Source organism: Cervus canadensis, chromosome 19 (genome assembly GCF_019320065.1).
Source record: "Cervus canadensis isolate Bull #8, Minnesota chromosome 19, ASM1932006v1, whole genome shotgun sequence".
Lineage (NCBI taxonomy): Eukaryota > Metazoa > Chordata > Mammalia > Artiodactyla > Cervidae > Cervus > Cervus canadensis.
Genome location: NC_057404.1, coordinates 51,366,392 through 51,382,990, shown reverse-complemented (window position 1 = coordinate 51,382,990; position 16,599 = coordinate 51,366,392). Strand labels below are relative to the sequence as shown.

Sequence of the window (16,599 nt, the reverse complement as noted above, 5' to 3'; positions counted from 1 at the left end):
TTTAACCATTCCAAATAAATATTCAAATATTTATTTTAAAGTTTTTAAATGATCTTACAATTATTTTCACTTAGAGTTATAAGAAGTATATGAATTAATTTGGAAAGAACTGACTTGATTAAACTATTCTCACAAAAAGTTTTATGACTGTACCCAAGATAATTTTTCTTGTTTTCTAGTAAATTTTTTCAATTTTCTTAATGTGGATCATGATATTTCTTCTCAGAATATATCTCATGATAGTATTTTGTTGCTATTTGGAATGAAATACTTTTCTTTCATTATATCTTTTAAGTGATAATTATTTAATGAAAAGCTATTGTTTTTCATGTTTTTCACACACCTGATCCTTTTATTGAGTTATTTTCTGCTTTCTAATAGTTTCTAATATTTCTAATGGTTTTCAAATCATTTTCTTCAGTATTCTTGGTATATACTGTATCGCCAGAAAATAAATATTTTCTGTCTCATTCGCTGCAAAGTAAAAATGTTATTTTTTTTTTCCTGTGTAATGTCTTATACATTGGCTTGCATCCCAGAAGAGTGTCATGATATGTTTGTTCATTTGACTGATATTTAGTGAGTGATCAGTCCTTCTCTGGGTCCTAATTTGTGCTACAGTCAGGTCATTTTGTAATTTCAGAACCACATACTTGTTCAAAGTTCTCATTCCATTTTTGTAATTATATTTCCTATACTGGTATTCAGACTTTTCATGGGGAAAATTCCTCACACCACATTTTTTTTTTTTTTTTTTGGTCTTTGCAATCCCAGCACAGAAATTCAAGTATTATATAGTCACTGGATGTTTGATGAATGGAGAGATGAATGATGCAGTGTGTTGTTGGAGCCTTGTCTGTGGAGAATGAGCTGAACAGGATGTGTTCACTTACATGCACAACATTTCCACCCACCAACTTTCTCAACCTCCAACCAAAGAGCTGTGATTTTGCAGAACAAAAATATAATGAGAAGTACAGCTGAACTGAAGGACTTATTCTAGAGAATGATCTGGTGGTGAAAAGCAGCAGGAAGCACAGAGGCTTTATCAAGAAATCTTATTTTTAGTCTGCTTATATGCAGGATGTTCATGCTTGTCATCACTCAGGAGTTTCTAAGTAATAAACTCAGAACAACCTCTCTTCAATTTTTGGTAATGGGTTAATTATGGGAATGTAAAGTCATTACAGCTACACAAATGAAACTAAGGATTTCAGTATTAATGTGCATGTAAAGTTTAACTCAGACAATGGTTGGGTTAATCAATATGGAGACTAGTGGGCAGAAGGTATCACTTTTTTGCTTTTATTGTCAAAGTAACAGCTAAAATTGTATACGTGAATGTTGCACTCACCATTTAAAATTTTAATCCCGAAATGTAGTTAGCAGATTTAAGACCACAGACTTTTAAAAACAGGTGTAGTTTTCAATATGTATACAAAATTCTTTAACAATTCTAGTTGTCAGTTTGTGTAAAAAGTGATTTAGGAACAGAAAAAAAAATGGATTCTCTAGTCTAGACCACTGGTTTTGACATCAGCAGTTTGTGTGTTTGGTCTGCGAGGAAACACGTTTAAAGAAACAGGTTCTAAAAATTCCACCATTTCTCTAATTTTATAGCTAAAGAATTTTATTCTGAATAATAATTCTTGGATGTGTGCATGTTAGTATCCCTTATTCTAATGAGTAGACCAGGAAGAAAGCATTATTTTCTAAAAATAGGGATGTTCACTCATGAAATTGTGAAATTTTGTATAAATATATTCTGAGTAACTTTAGAGCTCAGATCCAATAGTTTTCTAATCTGTTTTATTTAAAATTAAGAAGTGTGTCAAACAGAAAAGCTAAGGCATTCCTTTTGGCTCGTGCTAGTGGACAAATGGACAGAAAGCCTGGCACGCGATAGTCCATTGAGTTGCAAAGAGTCAGACATGACTGAAGCAACTTAGCACGCATGCAGTGGACAAGTGTTGTATAAAAGTACTCACTGCATACTCAAAAATAATAAGATGATAATTCAGTTCTTTAAAATAGAACAAATATAGTCTAAGCATTTTGTGAAGAAAGAATCTGGCATATTCATGACATGTCAATTGTCTCATGAGCATGAAATAGTTTTTTTTTTATTGCGTGAACATGGATATGGCTATTTAACACATAGTTAATTGTGTTGTCATTCATTTAGCTTTCAACAATTATGATGGGGGTAATTCTACACTGATACAGTACTGTATAATAAAAGGAACATGACAAAATGTATCATCAGGAGAAGAGTTTTATGTTTGTCAAGCTTGGTTATTGTTGTGTTCCCTATAAAGGGCCTGGGGAGATAAAAGGAGAAATAAATGAGAATTTTCTAATGAAATATTATCCACCAGAGGGAGCATAAATGACCAGAAAAACATATAAAAAGTTACTAAGATTGACCAATAAACTAAATAGCTTTTTCCCTAGCTTCAGTATTTTTTTTAATTAATTTTAAGAATGAACATTTCCCAAATAATACCAGCTATCTTTCATAGAAACAAAATGTCATAAAAAATCAGGTATTTTTTGAACAATGGTTCTGTGGTTATATTTGTATTTTGAATCAGGCCTTTCACCACAACAAATTATAAATAAAATATGAAACTTTGCTTCACTCATTAGTGGCCAAATGCATGTAAAATACAAGCTTGACTTCTTGCTCACTTTATATAGTGAACCCAAAGCTGCCAAGAAAAACACTTACTTTTCTAAAGTCTAGAGTCTCACTTAATCTAGGCAAATGTGAATAAGAGAAGGACCTGCTAAAGATGGCAAAGTGCACCTAAACCAATGAAATTTTAAAACATTTCTAAGTGAACAAAGCCAGACATTCCATCAGCTTATGCTGCCGCCTGAGGTTATATGCATATTAAGTGATTCAGACGGCTCTAGAGCTGACTCAGAAACACTACGGTTTTGATAAGAAATGTAAACCATGTTGTGGTTTACAAGGCCAATGCTGGAAGTATTTCTGAACGTATTTCAATTTATCTTTTTTCTAATGCATTATTGCAAAGCTTCTAATTTCCATCTTTGTCTTTCTTACTAAGTGTTGATATTATTTTCAATAGTGATCATTTTATTATTAAGCATAACAATTAAACAGTGTTATAATTTAACATTTGCTCACATTCTTCATATGTATAAACAAATATATACATATATATATTTGTGGGACTAGCAATGATCATATATGCTTATATTTTATACATTTAAATATAGAAATGCTTATATGTTTTCTAATTGAAATATAGTTGATTTATAATATTGTGTTAGTTTCAGGCGTACAGAAAAGTGATTCAGTCACATATATCTTTTACTCCTTTCAGATTTTTTCTCATTATAGGTTACTAGACGGTATTGAAAACAGTTCCCTGAGCTGGACAGTGAATTCTTGTTTGTGTGTTTTACGTATAGTAGTTTGTATCTGTTAGTCCCATACTCCAAATTTATCCCTGTCTCTTCCCTTTCCTCTTTGATAACCATAAGCTTATTTTCTATGTCTGTGAGTCTATTTCTATTTTGCATATCGTTTCCTTTGTATTATTTCTTAGATTTGACATAGAAGTGCCTGCTGTTATTCTTCAGGCACTCGGTCATGTCCAACTCTTCGTGACCCCAGTGACGGCAGCATGCCAGGTCTCCCTGCCACTCACCATCTCCTGGAGTTTGCCTAAATTCATGTCCATTGAATCAGTGATACCATCCAGCCATCATATTCTCTGTTGCCTTCTTCTCCTCCTGCCTTCAATCTTTCCCAGCATCAGGATTTTTCCAATGAGTTGTCTCTTCTCATTGGTGGCTAAAGTATTGGAGCTTCAGCATCAGTCCTTCCAATGAATATTCAGGGTTGATTTCCTTTAGTATTGACTGGTTTGATCTCCTTGCTGTCCAAGGGACTATTAGGGTCTTCTCTAGCACCATACTTCAAAAGCATCAATTCTTCAACATTCAGCCTTCTTTATGGTACAACTCTTATATCTGTACATGACTGCTGGAAAAACCATAGCTTTGACTATATGTACCTTTGTTGGCAAAGTGATGTCTTGGCTTTTTAATACACTGTCCAGGTTTTCATAGCTTTCCTTCCAAGGATATAAGGATACAAGTGATATCATATATTTTTGTTTCTCTCTCTGACTTACTTCACTTACTGTGATATTCTCTAGGTTCATCTATATGTTGGCCATCTCAAGAAGGTGAAGTAGAAGGACGTAGTACCTGAAGAACTATGGACAGAGTTTCATAACTTTGTATAGGAAATGGTGGTCAAAACCATCCCCAAGAAAAAGAAATGCAAAAAGACAAAATGGTTGTCTGAGAAGGCCTTACAAAGCTGAGAAATAAAAAGCAAAGGAGAAAAGGGAAGATAGATCCATCTGAATGCAGAGTTCTAAAAAATAACAAAGAGAGATAAGAAAGCCTTCCTAAGTGATCAATGCAAAGAAATAGAGGAAAACACTAGAATGGGAGATACCAAGTGAACATTTCATGCAAAGACGGGCACAATAAATAGTATGGACCTAACAGAAGCAGAAGATATTAAGAAGAGGCGACAAGAATACACAGAAGAACTGTACAAAAAAGACCTTAGTGTCCCAGATAACCACGATGGTGTGATTGCTCACCTAGAGCCAGACAGTCTGGAATGTAAAGTCAAGTGGGCATCACCACAAACAAAGCATCACCACAAACAAAGCTAGTGGAGGTGATGGAATTCGAGTTGAGCTATTTCAAATCCAAAAGATGATGCTGTGAAAGTGCTGCACTCAATATGGCATCAAATTTGGAAAACTCAGCAGCAGCCACAGGACTGGAAAAGGTCAGTTTTCATTCTGATCCCAGAGAAAGGCAATGCCAAAGAATGTTCAAACTACCGCGCAATTGCATTCATTTCATTTAAAGTAATGCTCAAAATCCTTCAAGCTAGGCTTCATCAGTACATGAACTGAGAACTTGCAGATGTTCAAGCTGGATTTAGAAAAGGCAGAGGAACTAGAGATCAAATTCCCAACATCCATTGGATCATAGAAATAGCAAGAGAATTCCAGAAAAACATCTACTTCTTAATTGACTACACTAAATCCTTTGACTGTGTGGATCACAACAAACTGGAAAATTCTTAAACAGATAGGAATACCAGACCTCCTTACCTGCCTCCTAAGAAATCTGTATGCAGTTCAAGAAGCAACAGTGAGAACCGGACATGGAACAACGGATTGGTTCCAAATTGGGAAAGGAGTACATCAAGTCTGTGACTGTCACCCTGCTTATTTAACTTAATTGCAGAGTACATCATGCAAAATGCTGGGCTGGATGAAGTACAAGCTGGAATCATGATTGCCAGGAGAAATATCGATAACATCATCTTTTTAAGCCAATTGTATGTTGATGGACACTTGGGTTGTTTCCACTTCTTGGCTATTATAAATAGTGCTGCAATCAATATTGGAATGCATGCATCTTTTCAAATTAGAATTTTTGTCTTTTCCACATATATGCTCTGGATTGTATGCTCTGGAGTGTATGCTTCCACATGTATACTCTGTAATTGTCAGACCCTATGATAGCTTTATTTTTCTTTTTCTGAAAAACCTCGTACTGTTTTACATAGTGGCTGCAGCAATTTATATTCCCACCAACAGTATAGGAGGGTTCGCTTTTCTCCATACCCTCTCTAGCCTTTATTATTTATTGCCTTTTTGATGATAGCCATTCTGACTGATGTGAGGTGATACTTCAATGAGGTTTTGATTTGTACATGCTTATATATTTATATATGTATGTATATAAGTAGCTCACATGCATATAAGGTACCTGCACCCCAGACTCCCTTTTAGGCACTTTATATATGTTAACTAACTTTTCCAACAACCCTATGTAATATATACTATTATTATCCCCATTTTATTAAAGTAAAAACTAAGGAGCAGAGAGATAAGTAACTTGTCCAAAGTCACATATATTGTAGGTGGTGAGGGGAGAATTTAAACATTGGCAGTCCAGTTTCAACATTCATACTCTGAACTACTGATACAGAACATTTGAGGAGATCATAATTTCATTTATAAATAAGGAGTGGACTTTAGTAAGTCAGCAGTAACCAGCCAACAAATAAAAAAGGCTAAGCTAAGGCATAATCCACTACTAAATATTCGACTAGGGAATGATGTGGCATGTGTGTTTTTGTACATTTCGGTCCTTTTGTTAGCAGCATGTGAGAAATTCCAAAGGCATATTAAAAAGAACTTGTTAGAGATTAGTTATTGTTTGAGAAAACATGCCCTGTCTACCCATTTAGTCTAGAAACTGGAATTTTTTTTTTCTATTTCCTAAAGGGAATTATGCTTCCCAGGTGGTTCAGTGGTAAAGAATCTTCCTGCCAATACAGGAGACACAAAAGACACAGGTTCGATCACTGAGTCAGGAAGATCCCCTGGAGGAGGAAATGGCAACCCACTCCAGTATACTTGCCTGGAGAATTCCATGGACAGGGGAGCCTGGCGGGCTGCAGTCCATAGGGTCACAAAGAGTCAGATACAACTGAGTGACTTCATTTTCTTTCTTTCTTCCTTGTATCTTTAGAAATTCTCTCCACTTGGATGTTCTTCATCTATTCAAAGGCCTAATTTTCAAGAATCAGTGCTCTCCCCAATTTTATTACAAATCTTCCTTTGCTCTTTATGATCTAATATTTTTCCTGTCTTAGCTCCTATGGAACATATTATATGTACCATTAATTTAGCAATTAAACATTTCCTGTCATATCTTTTACTTCTGCCTCATTTCCAGTCTCATCATCCTTTGAATACCTACCTCTAGCTGAATTGAAAACTCTCTTGCTTTTTCCTTCTTTCTATAACCTGCAGAATATGGTGAAATACCTTGCACACAGAATAAATACTTGTTGATATGAGTTTCTTTAAATCAGCTTGGTCAAGCCATTCATTTAATAACAGCCTAATCCAAGTCACAAGGAGATTAAGTAAATTGCTTATGATTCCAGTAGTCTTAGAAAAGTACTTAGAAAAATTCATATTTCCTAAATCTTGATCTGGTATCTGCTGGTGTGTCATGCTGCTTCTATATTTGGAAAATAATTATCAATAACCCAGAGCTTTATCTTCCCTTCATATTTCCAAAGAATATGAATATAATAATATAAATTCAGTTAATAAACCTTAGATGAAAACGGTAATGTTTGAACTTAGCACAGAAATCTGCTGAAATCTTGAAATGCATTTGTCTCATGAGACTACCCTAAACATTTTGCTTATTATTTTTCTAGGAATATTTTAATAACCATTCATAATGCTGAGCAACTGCTAGTCACACAGCCTTCTCCTCCATTATGGTAAAATTCCTAAAAGAAGAGGCCCCATCTGCTTCATCCATGAGCATATGGGAGTCTCATGCCTTATACAAGGTATGCAATAAATATTTACTGAGTAAAAAATGAAGGAAGAAGCAAAGACAATTTTTTATTGAGACTGCCTCCATATATTACACTGCTTAGTCCCCGAAACAGTGCTCTAGGATGGTTTGAATTCCCTGATCTGCCCACTGTTACCCTGAAGGTAGAGTCAGAGTCTGCGCTTGCATTCTGAAGGCTCGCCGTCTACCTGATAATAACCTGTCACTGCTCTGAGCAGCCCTCCATCCTGGCTTTTCCAGTTTAGATCTGGGTCTCTCTGCAACCAGTGACTGTTTTCCCTTTGTACTTTACAGGAGTCAAAAGCTCACATTCTTCATTATTATAGGTAGTTATGAAGGGATATATTTTGTTGACAAAAGTTGAATTTGATAACTTTCAGGAGGAAATTCTTGCAATACAAAAGTACTAACAGTCTTATCTGCTAATACTTACTTTAGTTATTAGTAGAGCTTTACACGGACAAGCAGTATAAAATTGATTGTGTACTTTTGTAAAGAATAAAAAGATTTGATGAGTATTTGACAGGTGAATGAATTAATAAGTGATATTAAAGTTATGTACTTGATATTTTTAATTATGAAATGACATTACTGGGTCAATAAATAGTGAAATGTTTGACATGAAAATAGTTATTTTATTTTATTGAAACACTACTACAACAAATTTAAATTCTGACCAGGAGTGTTAAACATTTCTGTTTATTTTATCAGCTCCAAAACATACAGGTAAATGTACTGAAGGAAATATTTCAAAACCACAGTAAGGAATAATTCAAAAAGCTAAATCAAAACGGAATTCAGTATAATGAAAAAAGCAAATGAAAATTGTTCTTAGTATGTTAAGTCTAAGTCGCCTTTCTTTTATCAGATTACTAACTGAACTATGTAAGTTTCTGGTCACTTAATTTTAAATATGCTCTGAAACTTAGGGAAAACAGGAGGTAATGGAAAAAATATGTTAAATGGTGATTTAATTTATAACAGGCACTTGAATGTGAAATTTTGTCTTTTTTATGTGATATTATTTCTTCTAATTATTTTATACCTACTAGCTTGGGCTTTAGTACCAAATAACCCTCAGGCAAGAAAGGCAGTACAGCAAAATAATTTTTAAAGTAAAGCTAATTTTTAGTGAATTTTTCAAGCAACTCACTGCTTCTTAACATTTCAAATTAACCTTCTCATGTCACACATTATTAAAAATAAATCCAATTAAGTTACATAGCTTCTGTGAAGTAATTTCCACTTGGACCTCAAGATACCATTTCTACCTCTCCAGGGAAAATAACATTTAAAAAAAAAAATCTTAAACTGAACTAGAGATACTGGATTTTTAAATTTTATGTAATACAAATATATATGTTGTATTTAACACTATTACTTTCTTACATGTGCATTATATGAATAGCTCATTTAATCAAAACTACTTAAGAATATGTTTTCCTGCATACCTGATACTCTCACATAAATAAAACATGGATAGCCACCAGATGTTAAAAAGAGAAATTCAACTGAGTAAATTTAAAGATCTAATTGGTTTTATTCAAGGATTCATGAGTCAGACAGCATCTCATATAGCAAATATTAATGGAAAGGATCTCTGAGGATCTGTACAAAATGGAAGGATTTATAGGCAGAAGGGGGTGGAAAAAGGAAGCCTCTTGCAAAGAGTGGGTTGTCTCAGGGGAGGCTGTCTTCCATTGGGGGAAGGCTGAGGCCTATCAGGTAAATCACTTCATTAGTGCTGATCAAGTAAATCCAAATTGACTGGTTAAAGATCACATTTCTGGGAGAGGCTGGAATTAGGTTAGATATTTAATCTTGGTTTGCTGATGTGAGGCTTAGCATAAGTGACTCCATTTTGGGTCTGTTATTTCTTTTTCACAAACGGTAAGATGCATCTGAGGAAATTTTCCATCTTATACTCTCTAATTTTCTTTTTTTGTTGTTGTTTGTTTTTAAATTATGAAAGTATGATAACACATTTATAGGTGACTTGGAAAATACAGAACAAAATTACAGATATTTCCACTATATATTATAATAATTTTTAAGTAAATTAAGATTTTTTTAGTTGGAGTTTCAATATCAGACTCTCAATAATTAATAGAATGAATAGACAGAAAAGTTGAAGGCTATAGTAGACCTGAAAAGCATTATGAACCAATTCAACATAATTAAGATTTACACATTTTTCACACAACAGTAGGATACAAATTCTATTCAAGTTCCCTAGACTATAAACCAGGAGACCCTGGAACATATCCAGGGACATGAAACAAGGTGCAAAAATTTCATGGTCTTTAGGTATTGAGATCATACAGTCTGTTCTCCTATCATTGTGGAATTATGTTAGAAATCAATATCAAGAGATATTTGGGAATAATCCATGTATTTTCAAGGACAATGTGACATTTACCAAGAAAGATCTTTGACATAGACACCAGAAGCTTCAATAAAGTTAAAAGACTGGAAAAACACAGAGGGTGATTGCAGAGAAGAAAGCCTGTAAATGAGAAATTAATGTTAAAGATATTTTCAAAACCCCACATATTTGGGAAAATGTCCACTTTTAAGTGATGTTACACCCTTTTTTTATATGTTAATTTTCTCTTCCCTTTTGGAACTAAGACAAAAAAATAAAGGAAAGTAGGCAAAACAATGAATAAAAGGAAAAGAAAATAACAGTAAAGGATGAGTGATAAAAGGACTAAATACATTTTTAATGATACCAAATGCATAGTCTTTAAGCATTTCAGACATCAACAACAAAAAAGATTCTTAAGGGACACTGTTGGTCCGCAGAAACTTTCCCCCCACATTTCTCTGCTGAGGCCTGAATAGATTATCCTGATAAGTAACTGATCTCATGTTCCATACTTGGGATCCAGAAAAACATTTGTTTGCAACATTCACCTTGCACTAAACATCCTTAAATTTTCATAATCATATTCTTGTTTTCAAACCAATGGGCATTTTCAGGGACAGCTATATGCTAGGTGCTGTGCCTTATGTATAGAAAACACGTTCTATGAAAAGTTAGACTGCCTAAGTTTGAGCTCAAATATCATACTTCCCCACTTGATAATCCTTTAAGACAAATCCTTTAAAAGCTCTAAGGCTTGCTTTCCTCCTCTGTAAAGTGGGGATCGTGCCTATGATGCTGATGTCAATGAATGTAAGTCAGATGCATAAATTATCTTGGCTTTTGGGAAACACTACACAAGCAGATAGCATGTCTCTAGTACCATAGGATGTGTCTTATTTATGGTTTTTATGTTTTAAGGTCCTTCATACAATGTCTATCATGTTTACAGTCCTTAACAAATAATGACTAAATGAACACATTAGTGATAGCTCACAGCAATTAGAAGCTATCTCACTAGAGAGAACAAAGCGAGAGAGCTTCAGAGGGAGTCCAGTCCCAGCTGCTTCTAATCCCCAGGCTCCCTCTGGAGATTACTTTCCCTAATAGTCTCAGAGACCTGGTTTGGAGTTGGACTGGGCTCTCTGAAAGCAATAAGATGGATGGAACCAGCTAGCAGCAGATAAGAAGATTTAGCTCTTGCATGTAGACTTATTTCAACACTGTTATCATGTTTCTGTGAGTTTGCTCCACTCCGGTAGAGGGAATAGGAAATAGGAAATAAAACACAATGTCTTCCCTTCACCCAATTGTCTTCATTCACATTCATTTGTTGAATAAAATTTATACTGTTACCAAGTTACTGTTATGGTGGTGTTTATAGTAGCTGCTAGCAAACCCTCTGAGAAGTGGCTGATCTCATCTTTTAGATAATCAGATTCTATTTAATGTTACCAATTTAAATTCTATAGCCATTCATGGGCCCATTAAATATTTTCATCCACTTTCACAAGTCTCCCTTTTCATCTCCTACCACATGACTCCTTTGGCAAAATAATAGCAGACAAAGAACAATTTTTGTCAACTATTGCTGCTATCTGCCTCAACATCTTCATAATCAAATGTACATATCCTTAAGGACTGTAAAATGGGATTAAGAGATATCCTTTAGCTAGTTTTAATCTAAGACCTCAAATAATAGCACACCAACCTAAAAAACATGCCATTTGGGAGGTGAGCAACTATTTACAAGCTTAGTACAAATTTTGAGTTACTACTATGTGTCAGGCTTTCTGCTAGGAATTAGCACATTACTCCTATAAAATAGGATTAATAAATGTTCTTTGCTTATGAATAACATATTTTAGATAAATATGTATTATTATTTAGTTAACTATATATAAGCTGGAAAGCAGTGAAATGGACAGAAGGAACATTAGAAGGAACACCAGAAGCCAGAAATTTCAATGACCTTGAGTGAAAAAGAAAAGAGTTCAGTTCTATATAGGGCAGAAGAATGGGCTTCCCAGCTGGTGCTAGTGATAAAGAACCTGCCCATGGAGGAGACGTGAGAGACTCGGACTGGATCCCTGGGTTGGGAAGGTTCCCTGGAGGAGGACATGGCAACCCATTCCAGTATTCTTACCTGGAGAATGCCATGGGAAAATGAGCCTGGTATGCTACATCCATAGGGTCACAAGGAGTCAGACACCACTGAAGTGACTTAGCATGCATGCATGCAGAGCAGAAGTATGAGGGTAACAGATTTTGTACATCATCACATCTCTGGGACTCAGTTTCCTCATTTATAAAGGTAGGAGAATGACTCAGATAGCTTTGAAGAGTCTATGATGTGTGATAGTTTTAAAATATGTTCACAAATTCTTAGACAACACTCCTCCTTTCAGAGTGGAGACTAATGATCTGGACTTAATGAGTCACTCAGAATAGAATAGGGTGGAAGTGACTAAGTCATGAAAACATTGCTGCTTGTCCCTTGTTCCCAAGTTCTTGAATTGCTAATTCTGGGAGAAGACAGATGCTCTGTCAAGCATCCCTATGGAGAGGTCTTCTGCCAAAGGAATTGAGACCTCCTGCCAAAATTCATGAGACAGCACCATCTTAGAAGCAGATCCTCCAGCCTAATCAAACCTTCAGATGAATGCAGTCTGGTTGACATTTTGTCTGTAACTTCTTGGGAAAGCCAGAGCCAAAATCACCTAGCTAAGTTACTTCAGTGACAGCAGTCATGAAGTTAAACTTGCTCCTTGGAAGACCCGCTATGACAAACCGAGACAGCATATTCAGAAGCAGAGACATTACTTTGCCAACAAAGATCTGTACAGTAAAAGCTATAGTTTTTCCAGTAGTCATGTATGGATGTGACAGTTGGACCTTAAAGAAGGCTGAGAGCGGAAGAATTGATGCTTTCGAACTGTGGTGCTGGAGAAGACTCTTGAGAGTCCCTTGGACTGCAAGGAGATCAAACCAGTCAATCCTAAAGGAAATCAATCCTGAATATTCATTGGAAGGACTGATGCTGAAGCTGAAGCTCCAATACTTTGGCCATTTGATGCGAAGAGCTGACTCATTGGAAAAGTCCCGGATGCTGGAAAAGATTGAAGGCAGGAGGAGAAGGAGATGACAGAGGATGAGATGGTTGAATGGCATCACCGACTTGATGGATGTGAGTTTGAGCAAGCTCCAGGAGATGGTGAAGGACAGGGAAGCCTGGCATGCTGCAGTCCATGTGGTCAAAAAATTCAGACACAACTGAGTGACTGAACTGAACTAAACTGAACTGAAGTTGCTTCTGGATTCCTAACTTTCAGAAACTTGGCCAGATAATAAATATTTGTTTTAAGCTGCTAGATATTGGTGATGATTTGTTACACAGCAATAGATAACTAATAAAATGACACTGAAATAAATGAATGTTACATAATGAAAAATTCATATAAATGCATATTAATGATAATGAATCATAACTCTTTATTTTGGGGAGATCAGTAGCAGGATTAGGGAAATTAGTATAGCTTTTCTTACAGAACCATTGAAGACTAAAACTGAAAACATACAACTCTGATAGAAATATTGGGAGATATAAAGGGACCATATAACTTGATCATAATCTTGACTTTGACTCTGAAATAATACAACCCTCTGGGGAAGTTTATTATCAAGCAATTTGTAATGAGCCTGTCTCACACTCAATTGATATTTATTGAATGAAGGAACATGGAAAAATGACAGGGAAATGTGTAAGTCTGGAAACAGAATGACCGTTAATGTTAGAGAATACTTATTTTGTACCAGACACCATGATAAAGATTTAACATGAATAAACAAGGAAGTACTTATGTTATTCAAAACAATTGATATGAAAGCATTCACTGCCTAAAACTAATTTAGAAAGGGAGAAAATATAGGAAAAGAACTGAATGGAAATAGAGAATAGAATAGAAGGTAGAATAGAACAGTAGCTCTATGAACCCAAGACAATTCTAGAAAATGTACCTTATCAGTGTCTCAGAAGATATTTCCCCTGGGCTACATGATTTCCACTAAGAGAAAAAAAAAAAAAGGATTACCTGGTCTGAATTAGTGAAATACAACTTTAAACCATGTTTATTTAAAACTACCTGATGCCCAAAACAATTATACAAATAGACCTACTTGCTTACCATTATCTTTAATGTTGCGAATATAATTCTATATTACTTTTTCAAAATTTTGTCCTTTATCTCAGCATATTAAGCTAGAATTACAAATAAAGATACAATAATGGTGATGATAAATTAAAATGTAAAGATGCTGAAATATTTATTGGTTATATACAAAAATGTTTTACTTAAACCATGTATGTACTTTAATACTTTATAAATGTGTATTCCATTAAGTGTCACTTCAATTAGGATCTAAATATATTGGTAGAGTTCTGAAAGAAGAAATTTGGGCTTAGAAACAGTCCCAATTATCTATTTTCACATCCTTTCTCTTTCACCTTTAATTGGGATGATGAGCATCAACCCTGCTTTTTATTAGGATGAAGTGTTCTTGGACCACATGACTTGAGGTAGAACTTTTAAATACACTGTTGAATTTTGTTTTTGCAACTCAGACTCCTTCAAATACCAAAAACTATTAATACGCATCTTATCTGACTCGTGAAGTACCTTGAAGTGAACTTTCTACCTAAATAATTATGATGACTAAAAAAACACCAAAACAACAAACTGAACCCTAACCCCTATAAAAATACAGACCAACATACCTGACATCCCCAGGCCAGCTCAGTTACAAGCTGTGCCTAAAAGGAATGCCATGGCTTGCAGCCTGCATTCCTTTCTGAACTGCCCCGCCATCCCTTGCTCTTTTTCTTGTTATCCTACGGTTAACCTTCACTTGTTCCCTGGTTCCCTTGCTGTTACTCTTGACACAGTGATTGGCTGCCATCCCAGTTCCAGACTTTTGGCTTCATTCCCTGCACTCCGAATCACAGTCCTTCCTAACTTCATCTCAAATTATACCCTGATAAGGAGCTCTGTTTTTAGAAATGACTCCAGTGCTTCTCCCACACATACCATTTCCTTGCAGCTGATATTTCGGTAGGGCTGGCCCACAGAATAGGTACAAGATACTGTAGGCTTGGCTTACATTTAGGAAATATCACCTGCCTATGGTGTGCATGCCATTATTGGACATCCCTAGTGGAAACGGAACTCTGGGCCATCAGCAGTCCTCCCTATATACCTCTTTATTTTTTAAATTGAAGTACAGTTAATTTACAATGTGTGTTAGTGTTCGATGTACAGCAAATTGATTCATATTATGCATATTTATATATGTATAAATGGGTCCATGGGGTCCCAAAAGAGTCAGACACGACTTAGTGACTAAACAACAGCAAACACATTTTCTTTACTCATCAATCTGTCGATGGACATTTAGGTTGCTTCCATGTTCTGACTATTGTAAATAGTGCTGCTACGAACATTGGGGTGCATGTATATTTTTGAATTAGAGCTTTCTCTGGATATACTCCCAGGAGTGGGATTGCTGGATCATCTGGTAGTTCTAGTTTTAGTGTTTTTAAGGAACCTCTCTACTGTTCTCCATAGTGACTACACCAATTCCCACCAACAGTGTAGGAGATTTCCCTTTCTTCCACACCCTCTCCAGCATTTGTTATTTTTGACTTTTTGATCATGGCCACTCTGACTGGTATACAGTGATAACCTCATTGTAGTTTTGATTTGGAGTTCTCTAATAATTAGTGATTTTGAGTATCTGCTCATGTGCTTTTGGCCATTTGTGTGTCTTTGGAGAAAAGTCTATTAAGATCTTCTGCCCATTTTTTTGGATTGGGTTGTTTTTTGTTGTTGTCATTGAGTTGGATGAGTTGTTCGTACGTTTTAGAAATTAAGCCCTTGTCGGTCACATGCAGATGTCGTCCCCCTACTCTGTAGGTTGCTTTTTCGTTTTTTTGATGATTTCCTTTGCTGTGCAAAAGTTTATAAGTTGTGTCTGACTCTTTTGCAGCCCGTGGACTGTTGCCTGCCAAGCTCCTCTGCCCATGCAAAATTCCCAGGCAAGAATACTGGAGTGGATTGCCATTTCCTCATCCAGGGGATCTTCCCGAACCAGGGGTGGAACCCACATCTCCTGCACTGGCAAGCGGATTCTTCACCAGTTGAGCTACCATTCTGTAGATTGCTTTTTCATTTTGTTGGTAATTTCCTTTGCTGTGCAAAAATGTATGTTTGATTACCTATGTACCTCTTTTTTAAGAGATTATGTTTCTGAAAGAGACTACTTTAATACTCTCTCAAGAACTGATTACTTACTCCCAGTCAAACCCCTAGATTCGTAGAATAATATCAATTGTAGTCTCACATATTTGTGTGTGTGCGTGCTGACATGTCTGACTCTTTGCAACCACATGGACTGTAACCCACCAGGCTCCTCTGTCCATGGAATTTTCTTGGCAAGAATACTGGAGTGGGTTGCCGTTTCCTACTCCAGGGCATCTTCCCAACCCAGGGATTGAACATGTGTCTGCTGTGTCTCCTACATTGGGAGGTGGATTCTTTACCACTATGCTACCTCGAAAGATCACACTCAAATATACACATATTGTATTCATGACAAGGAACTTCCACACCTAAAAAAAAAAAAGTAAAACTAAACAAAGAAAAAGCAGGCATTGGAAACTTGGCACCCAATATTAAAAGTTGGCCAATCCCTGACAGAAACACAGAAACAATCCAGGG

At 35.7% G+C, this 16,599-nt stretch overlaps 1 protein-coding gene and 1 long non-coding RNA gene across 2 annotated transcripts in view; both read left to right on the top strand.

Moving 5' to 3' along the window:
* The window catches only part of LOC122422125, a 133,683-nt gene extending 129,472 nt beyond the window's left edge, over positions 1–4,211 (top strand). Inside the window, exon 3 of the mRNA XM_043438389.1 lies at positions 4,197–4,211. The gene's annotated coding sequence lies outside the window, so the exon portion shown is untranslated. The remainder of the gene's footprint in view (positions 1–4,196) is intronic.
* Positions 4,212–5,646: 1,435 nt separating this feature from the next.
* Positions 5,647–15,662, top strand: LOC122422235. The gene is made up of 3 exons (XR_006263753.1): positions 5,647–5,681; positions 9,099–9,104; positions 15,481–15,662. It is a non-coding gene; the product is annotated as an uncharacterized LOC122422235 (long non-coding RNA).
* The last annotated feature ends 937 nt before the right edge of the window (positions 15,663–16,599 follow it).